Source organism: Empidonax traillii, unplaced genomic scaffold, assembly GCF_003031625.1.
Source record: "Empidonax traillii isolate 1590-97213 ecotype Southwest subspecies unplaced genomic scaffold, ASM303162v1 scaffold82:size1209730, whole genome shotgun sequence".
NCBI lineage: Eukaryota > Metazoa > Chordata > Aves > Passeriformes > Tyrannidae > Empidonax > Empidonax traillii.
Genome location: NW_020955275.1, coordinates 907,439 through 914,884, shown reverse-complemented (window position 1 = coordinate 914,884; position 7,446 = coordinate 907,439). Strand labels below are relative to the sequence as shown.

The 7,446-nt window shown below is 46.0% G+C and overlaps 1 protein-coding gene across 1 annotated transcript in view; it reads left to right on the top strand.

The window, feature by feature from the left end:
- Nucleotides 1–644: 644 nt before the first annotated feature.
- LINGO2 (leucine rich repeat and Ig domain containing 2) overlaps nucleotides 645–7,446 on the top strand; it is a 477,776-nt gene continuing 470,974 nt past the window's right edge. The window contains exon 1 of the mRNA XM_027881020.1: nucleotides 645–1,103. The gene's annotated coding sequence lies outside the window, so the exon portion shown is untranslated. The remainder of the gene's footprint in view (nucleotides 1,104–7,446) is intronic.

Below are 7,446 nucleotides of genomic sequence, written 5' to 3'. Positions count from 1 at the left end.
GCTAGTGCCGGGTCCAGCTTGCCGCGCCCTCCCCTCGCCGCCCCTGAAATGGCCGCCCAGCCGCGCGGGTTTCTACCTCCTCCGCACCCCTCCCGGCTCTCGGGGGAGACACACCCGCAAACCGCGGCACCCCGCGGAGGCGGCGGCGCTGCGACCTCCGAGCCGCAGAGCTGCCCCGGCTTTCCTGGGAAGCGGCGAGGCGGGAGAGAGGGCGGAAAGAGGGGGCAATCGGCCGCGCCACCGCCCGCGCCGGGGCGGCGGGGGCGCCGCGACTCGCGGGGCTGCGGGGGCGCTGCGCGCGCCCCCTCCTCACGGCGCGGGAGGGCAAATAAGGGCCAGCCGGTGCCGGCCCGCGGCGCGACCGCTTCTCCGCAGCCCACTGGAGACCAGGGCGCGGGTGGCACGGCCGCCGCTCCGCGAACCGCTCTGCCTCCCCGAGGTACAGCCGCTGCCTCGGCGGGACTCCCCGGCGTGTGAGCCGCCGCGCGGAAGGAGCCGCTCCGCCTCTGACAGAGACGCGCCCCCACCTCCCCTCCCCACCGCCCGCCCCCCCTCACCTCGAGCTGGCGCTGCCTCCCCGCGCTGCCGGAGCCGCCGCCTCGCCTGCCCGCCCGCCCGCCACTGCGCCCCGCTGCTGTCCCCCTGGTGCCTGGCCCCACTGAGGGGCAGGCGGCCAGCCCAGCCCTCGCCCCCGCCGCCCGGTTGCGGCTGCCGCGTCTCTCGCCTCCCGCTGCAGAGAAGGGGCAGAGGCGACTGCCAGGCGGGTGGAGAGGAGAGGAGCCGCCAGCGGCTCGGGCAGCGCGCTGCGTCTGGGTCTCCGGGGATGGACTGGGCTTCGCCCTGCGCCTCAGCCTGCCCGCGGAGAGGAGGGCGGTGATCGGCCGCCCAGACCGCCAGGAAGGAGAGGCACCCCGCCTGCGCCGCGGGGCCGGCACGACCCTGCTGACGCCCGGTTAAATGTCACGGCTCGCCGTCCGCTCCCCGCCGCCGCCCCGCGCATTGTTCACCTCGGGAGGGGGCTGTGAAGGTGGCGGCAGAGGCAGCCTTGGCTGCGGCGCGCCCCGCCGCCGCTCGCCGTGAGGGAGCGCCCAGGCAGCCGCCAGGTAAGCGGTGGGGGAACCCCCCGGTGCCGTCGGGGGTGGCGGCCGCGGGGAGCCCGCCCGTGAGGGTAGAGTAACTTTCGGGGAGCCTCCGGGGGGAGAAGAGGAGACCGCGGTGTGGGTCTGCTCCCCCCTGCCCCGGCGTGCGCCCCGCGGTGAGTGGGCTGCGGGGGGCGACAGCCGTCGGGACGCGGCGCAGCGGACCCTTCACCACCGCCGCCCGCCCGCCTGGCCTTGTCCCCGGCCCCCCCAGAGATGTGTGTGCGCGGAGGACGGCGCTGCCCTCCCGGCAGCGGGCGGTGTGAGGGGAGAGGGTGTCGGGGTGCCCTAGTCGTGGGCTGGGAGGACGGGACGCCGTGCCCAGCGTCACACTTCCCCTGGGGAAGAGCCTTCCCTGTCGGGCTGCAAACCGTACGATGGTAGCAGGAGTCCTGCGGGGGCTCCGAGCGACGTGACACAAACACAATAGTCCTTTGTCACCAGTGCAGGGATGCTTCCACACCTGTGTCCACCGCCATGGTGGATGTGCTCGCTGGAGTACGTGCATCAGTAAAGTGGGGCTTTGGGGGCGAGGGGGCGTGGGGGGCTGGTGTTGGTGGTGTGCGGTGAGGGCACTGTTTTACCTTCTGCACGGCACATTCAGAATAGCTCCCGTTTTAAGGAAGCAGAGAGAAGTACATGCAGGTGCTCTTGAACATACCTGGGGAAAAAATAACGGCAAGAAAGCCATCTGCTGTTAAATAATTTCTCCAGTCTCTTGTCTCTAAATTATAAGGTTTTTAAAGTTCTGTTCCATGGTTGCTGGAGTAAACATCAAATGTTCTTGAGCATTTCCCCCCTATAGCTTTCCTTGCCAAGCAAAGAGCTGCAGTGGTTTTTTAGTACGTGCTGCTGTCTCAAAATACTGTTCCTTCAAAAGACTTTCTCATTTAAAAAGAGAAACGTCTCATATAGAAAGGAAAACGTCTGAACACTGAACATTTCAAAAATAAATCATATCTGAACTTGCATTGCTTGCCAAGTGCCGAGGGAAGGGGGGAGGCAGAAAGGAGCACACAGCTTTTTTGTGCCTTTGTCATGAAAATGAGCCATGCAGTCTTTATTTCAGTCGAAACTATAGCACGAAGGGAATGGAAGTAAAAATTAGTTTTGTAGTGTTCAGAGAGGTAAGCCATAACCTGTAAAGTGTGGACACAGTAGTTCTGAAGCCTTACCCCACTTTTTACAGTGACGCATCTGGAATTGACGGATCTACAATGTAAAGTATAGGTAAGAAGATTTCATCTCAAACTGATGTAAATGCCCTAAACTAATTATGTAGCATTTAACTCATTGTTCAGGAACTACAACAGCTGTTTCCACATGGAAAAAAAAAAAAAAAAAAAGATAGGAGATGAAATAAAAGGATACACTTTCTTGAGCTTCTACCTTCCAGTGGAAAGGACAAAATTAAAAGAGATGGTCAGTCTTCCTGCCATATGCAATCAAAGCACCAGCAGTTCCATTAGAGGCTACACCCTTTCCAGGAAGTGCTTCCTTGTAGAGGTGAAGCTGTTTTGTGATCTACTTTGCTATATAATGGACCACACAGAAGAGTGCACTAACATCAGTATATTCCTACTCCTACTTAATATATGCGTGTAAACACCCCTGTCAAAAATGTGCTTTGAGGTTTTTTTTTTTCAGATCAGCATTTTAAAATGATTGATCCCCCCAACTGCTGTGCCACCTTATTACTTGAAAAGTAGTGATTTTGATAGCAGCTAGTATATGTGCATCAGAACAGTGATACTGTTCCTTTTAGTTAAACAGAATATCTCTGAAAACTGTTCTTACTGCTCTGAATTCCCTCTTGAGAGAATAACACCTACGTAGACTGAACAACAAAGGTGTGATCGGATACATATGAACAGTGTGGTTTGGTAGTATAACAATATCAGATTTTTTTGTTACTGTTCTAGAATCCAGGCATTCTCTGAAAGGGCTCTAGGAGGAAATGTTACCTTGGGTAGTAGCAGCAAGAGGTGAAGAAATACAAAGTATTAGAGAAGCTCGTTAGTTTAAGCGGCTGTCCACAAATACTGTGATTACTACTATTATGTCGGTATGCCACAGTGAAGAAATATCAGAATTTGGGTATCCTGCCGTTGGAAAAAAAAAAAAAAAAAGACCAAAGTATCTTACTCTTTGTAGTTCTGAAGCTGTATCATTATCCTTCAATACAGACAGTTAAGGAAGTCTGGAGACTGGAATATTAATGACTCTGTGCTGAGTTTAGCAATATAAATCTATGTTTGTGCCTTTTTCATATCTTTTATTAAGACCATTCAAATCACACAAACACAGAGTGGGTGTGGTTTTTGGAGAGGATATTGATGAGGATTCTAGGAGGATTCCTGTGGTGGTTTTTGTAAGTCATACCAGTATGATTGTTGTCTGTTTTTAGAGGCTTTGTTTGTTTATATACATTTTGACTATCTAAACCTCAGTGAATAAAGCAGGGAAAAAAAAGGTTAAGGAGTTCTGAAGGCTCTGTATGTAGCTATCTGTTGGTTCATTGGCTCGTCCTTTGTGGGAAGGTGGATTTTCTTCTAGCTGTTGCTGATAATTAAAAATCCAGATGAGGGATGAGTGGATCAGTTTCAGTAAATTTATATAATACTGGGTATGTGTATTGCCGCATTCTCCTATTGCAAAGGAGCTTACTTGGCTACTGTTGCTTATATTAAGTACATTCTGATTTTCTGTGCTTGCTCTTCACATTTTGTACAGATATTCAGGACCTTTAAGAAAATTCTATTTCTAATTAGTTACTGATTGACATCCCTGTGTCATAAGGCTGATTTGGTTAAGCTGTCTCTAATTATGAATCTTTACAAATTATTGCTTATTTCTAATTAATGCAGTGACTAGGTTAACTGTTCATTTTCCAGAATGTTTTCACCTCGTGTATTTTCAGCCAGAAACTTTTTTTCCCACCTTATTTTGAAAGCATAAAATTAAGATTTTTTTTCTTTCTTTCTTTTCTGGAGAGAGTAGCTTCTCTGTTACATTAGAAAAAATGCTCAAATAAATGAGATAACTCTATAAAGAATGGAATTGAAATATTTTAAATTTATAGACGCTGCTCCTCAAGACATGCAGTATATCAATCAGTGTTTTCTGTGCTGAGATATCAATATTATTCCCATGAGATATGCTGAGTGGAGTTCGTGTTTGAATTGCTTGCTGTCTCATAAGCCTTTTTATTCCTGGGGACAATTCCATTCCATACTGATGAGAATTTGTGACGGGAGGAAGCACAGAAGATAAACTGTCATCAGTGTTGTATAATGGCATTTTGGTGGTCCATTTTCTGGTTTTTGGTTGGTTGGTTGGGTTTGTTTTTTTTTTTTTCTTTTTCCTCTCTATCTCAGCAAATATCCTGTGAAACAGGAGTTCATGACATTATTTCTAATCATACTGATGAGAGTTGTTATTTGATTAAAATCTAATATCTCACTCCCTTTGAAACTGGAAGTAGGTAGTTGTATCAGCAGATTAGAGGCAAGTCTTTTTATATATTGATATACCATTTGTGTTTCCATCTTGGTTATTGTTATGAAAGTCCTGTTAGGTCAATGTGGATATTTAGTGAACATCTCTTCTATGAACTGGAATTAGTGAACTGTTTAACTCATCTTCCAGAAATACTCCCAATTACATACAAATAGAACTAAGGATGCATTGAAAGTAATACATTATTTAAGGTAAAAATATTTTAAACTGCTTCTTACTATTGAGCAGCACTTCAGCTAATATTTTTGTTATTCCCTTCATAGTAGGCAAGAAATTTCTTCTAGTTTTGCATTAGAAGGAAATGCCAAATTATACATGACTTGATGGGTTTTAAGTGGTATAGTCACAGTAGGGGATGTTTTTAAAAAAATATTTCAGAAGACTAAATGTGTCTGAAGGAAATGGGCATGTGAATTTTCATCTGAATTACATTTTCTAAAAAGAAATAAAACTGAGAAAATTGAGTTTTAGTTATATGACAGTAACTGTGATTAATATTTTATAACTTTTAATAAATGTATGTTCCATTTTTACCTTTTTTTTTTTTTAATAAAAATTGCATGCCTTCTTAAAGCCATTATTCTTCAGGTCAAGACAGGTTCTTTTCAATGGTAAAAAAATCAGATGTATCCTGTAAGACTAGAGGTAAGGTATCTTAACTCTTTATATTTCAAGTTATAGTGTAAAAAATTACATTTTTTCTGATATTCAGGTTTAATGCTTAGGAGCAACCAGTGGTCACTAGTTCAGTTTATAGAAACTTAGTAGGACACCACACTCCTCACTTCTTCTCCCCTCCAGCCCCCAGTAATTTTAAGTATATCTTCAGTGTTGAAAACTTATAAGAGCCATGGGGTGGCATTTACTGAAGCAAGGCAAAGACCATCCTTGAGCTGTACAAATGCAGAGGCTCATCTCTAGGAAAGAGTGAGATTTCACTGGAGTCCCTTCTCTTGACAGTTTTCTTGTAACTGAGAGTGTGATGTGGGGAATCACAACACTAGAAAACCAAATAGACTGGCTTTAGAACAGGACAGCTACATAGATTGTCATCCTCTGTTCACTTTCCAACTTCCAGGTTACTCTTTCCTTCTTTTATTTCCTTCACTTTATCTTGTTTCTGCCAAAACCACAAAATTTTCATCAAATGGTATTTAACTTTTGATTGGTATAATTCATAACTGCATTTCAACTTGTGTTTTGGTGAAGTCTGTGGAGCAGCAGTAGATACTGGCTGTGAAGACCTTTGTAAGAGAGATTCTTTTGAGTAAAACCTCAGTTTGACATTTACTGGATTTTGTTTCCTTTAAAGTAAAAACGTTTATATTACTCTGTGACAAGTCATCGAGTAAGTTCCTATTCACATCACACGTGGGCCTCAGCACTGATATTTTCCCATGGCTGCCTTTTGCAGACCAATGTGTATCAAAGTCAATCAAAATCATAACAGCTCCCCCGTCTCTGGAATGAATCAGTTATGCAAGCATCCGGAGAGTTCGTCCTGCAATTCCCACCTCCTGTTCTTGTCTTAGGACGAATCATATTGCCCACAAGAGACAATTTGCAAGGGAGAGGAGATATGTGTGTATGTGTAGTAAGTAGTGGCCAGTCTTCACGAATGAAGAACCGGGGAAGGTCTTTCCACCTTCCAGCCTGCGCATTGGATTTTTTAGGTGAGACACAGTGTGCACGGAACTGAGCCCACCCTTTAATCCTGAGGTTCATCTGCCGGGGCCCAGCGAGCTTGGATGGTGGCAGCGAGGTCCTCAGGATGTAGATGGATTGCCTTACAGGGCTAACGAGCTCCATCTGCCCGGGGAGGGGCCCCGACCGGGAATCGAACCCGGGTCTCTGCAGTGACAGCGCAGCGCCTTTACCCTCTAGACCACCAGGGGCTCGAGTGTATGTGTAGGGCACACGCGAAGACCCAACTATCTTTTGTTGCAGTCACAGTTATAATGACTGTGGATAACATCAGGAGAGACACAAGAAGAGAAACAAGCTCCTTGGGAAGAAGAAATTCTGCTTCCCTGTAGGTCCTGGAGGGAAAAGGAAGAAAAAGATTTCAAGATTGTGACTTTACAACTTTCAAGACCCTTATTTGGGTCTGGAACAGCTGTCAGCCTCAGTTATACAGGAAGTAGACCTTGTCCCTGCTTGTGACAAAAATCCCATATTTTTGAAGTGGAAAGAAATAGAGGGGGCTGAATCTCGAACAATGGTGGTGTGTGATTGGGAATGAGAGAGCCAGACAGGCCCTTGGCCTTTCAGCATCAATGTGTCTGGCTGTTCTCAGAAGTAACTGAGTGCACTTATGCTTAAACATTGTGATTCAGTTCTCCAGGCATAGCAGTAATTCTCCTGAAAGGAAAGACTATGTTGCTATTCCTGACAAGGGTGTTAGAAAGTGCTAAGAGATAGAAACTAACCACTCGTCTTCAATGGTCACATTTGAGTATAAGACTTGCTGTAGATGTTGCTCTGAATGCACCAGTGGTAACAGGAATAGATTTTTTTTATTAGAAAGCCAAGAAGAATTTAGTATTATTAAAGTATATGGGGTGGAATGAATGAGAAATGCATTGTGTTTATGTCAGCACATGAGGTAGTCTGGAAGAATATGCAGAATTTAATATCAGCATGTGGCTATATAATTGCTTTGGCTGTGTTTTTTTTTTTTTTTTTTTTTTTTTGGTTTTTTTTTTTTTTTTTTTTTTTTTTTTTTTTTTTTTTTTTTTTTTTTTTTTTTTTTTTTTTTTTTTTTTTTTTTTTTTTTTTTTTTTTTTTT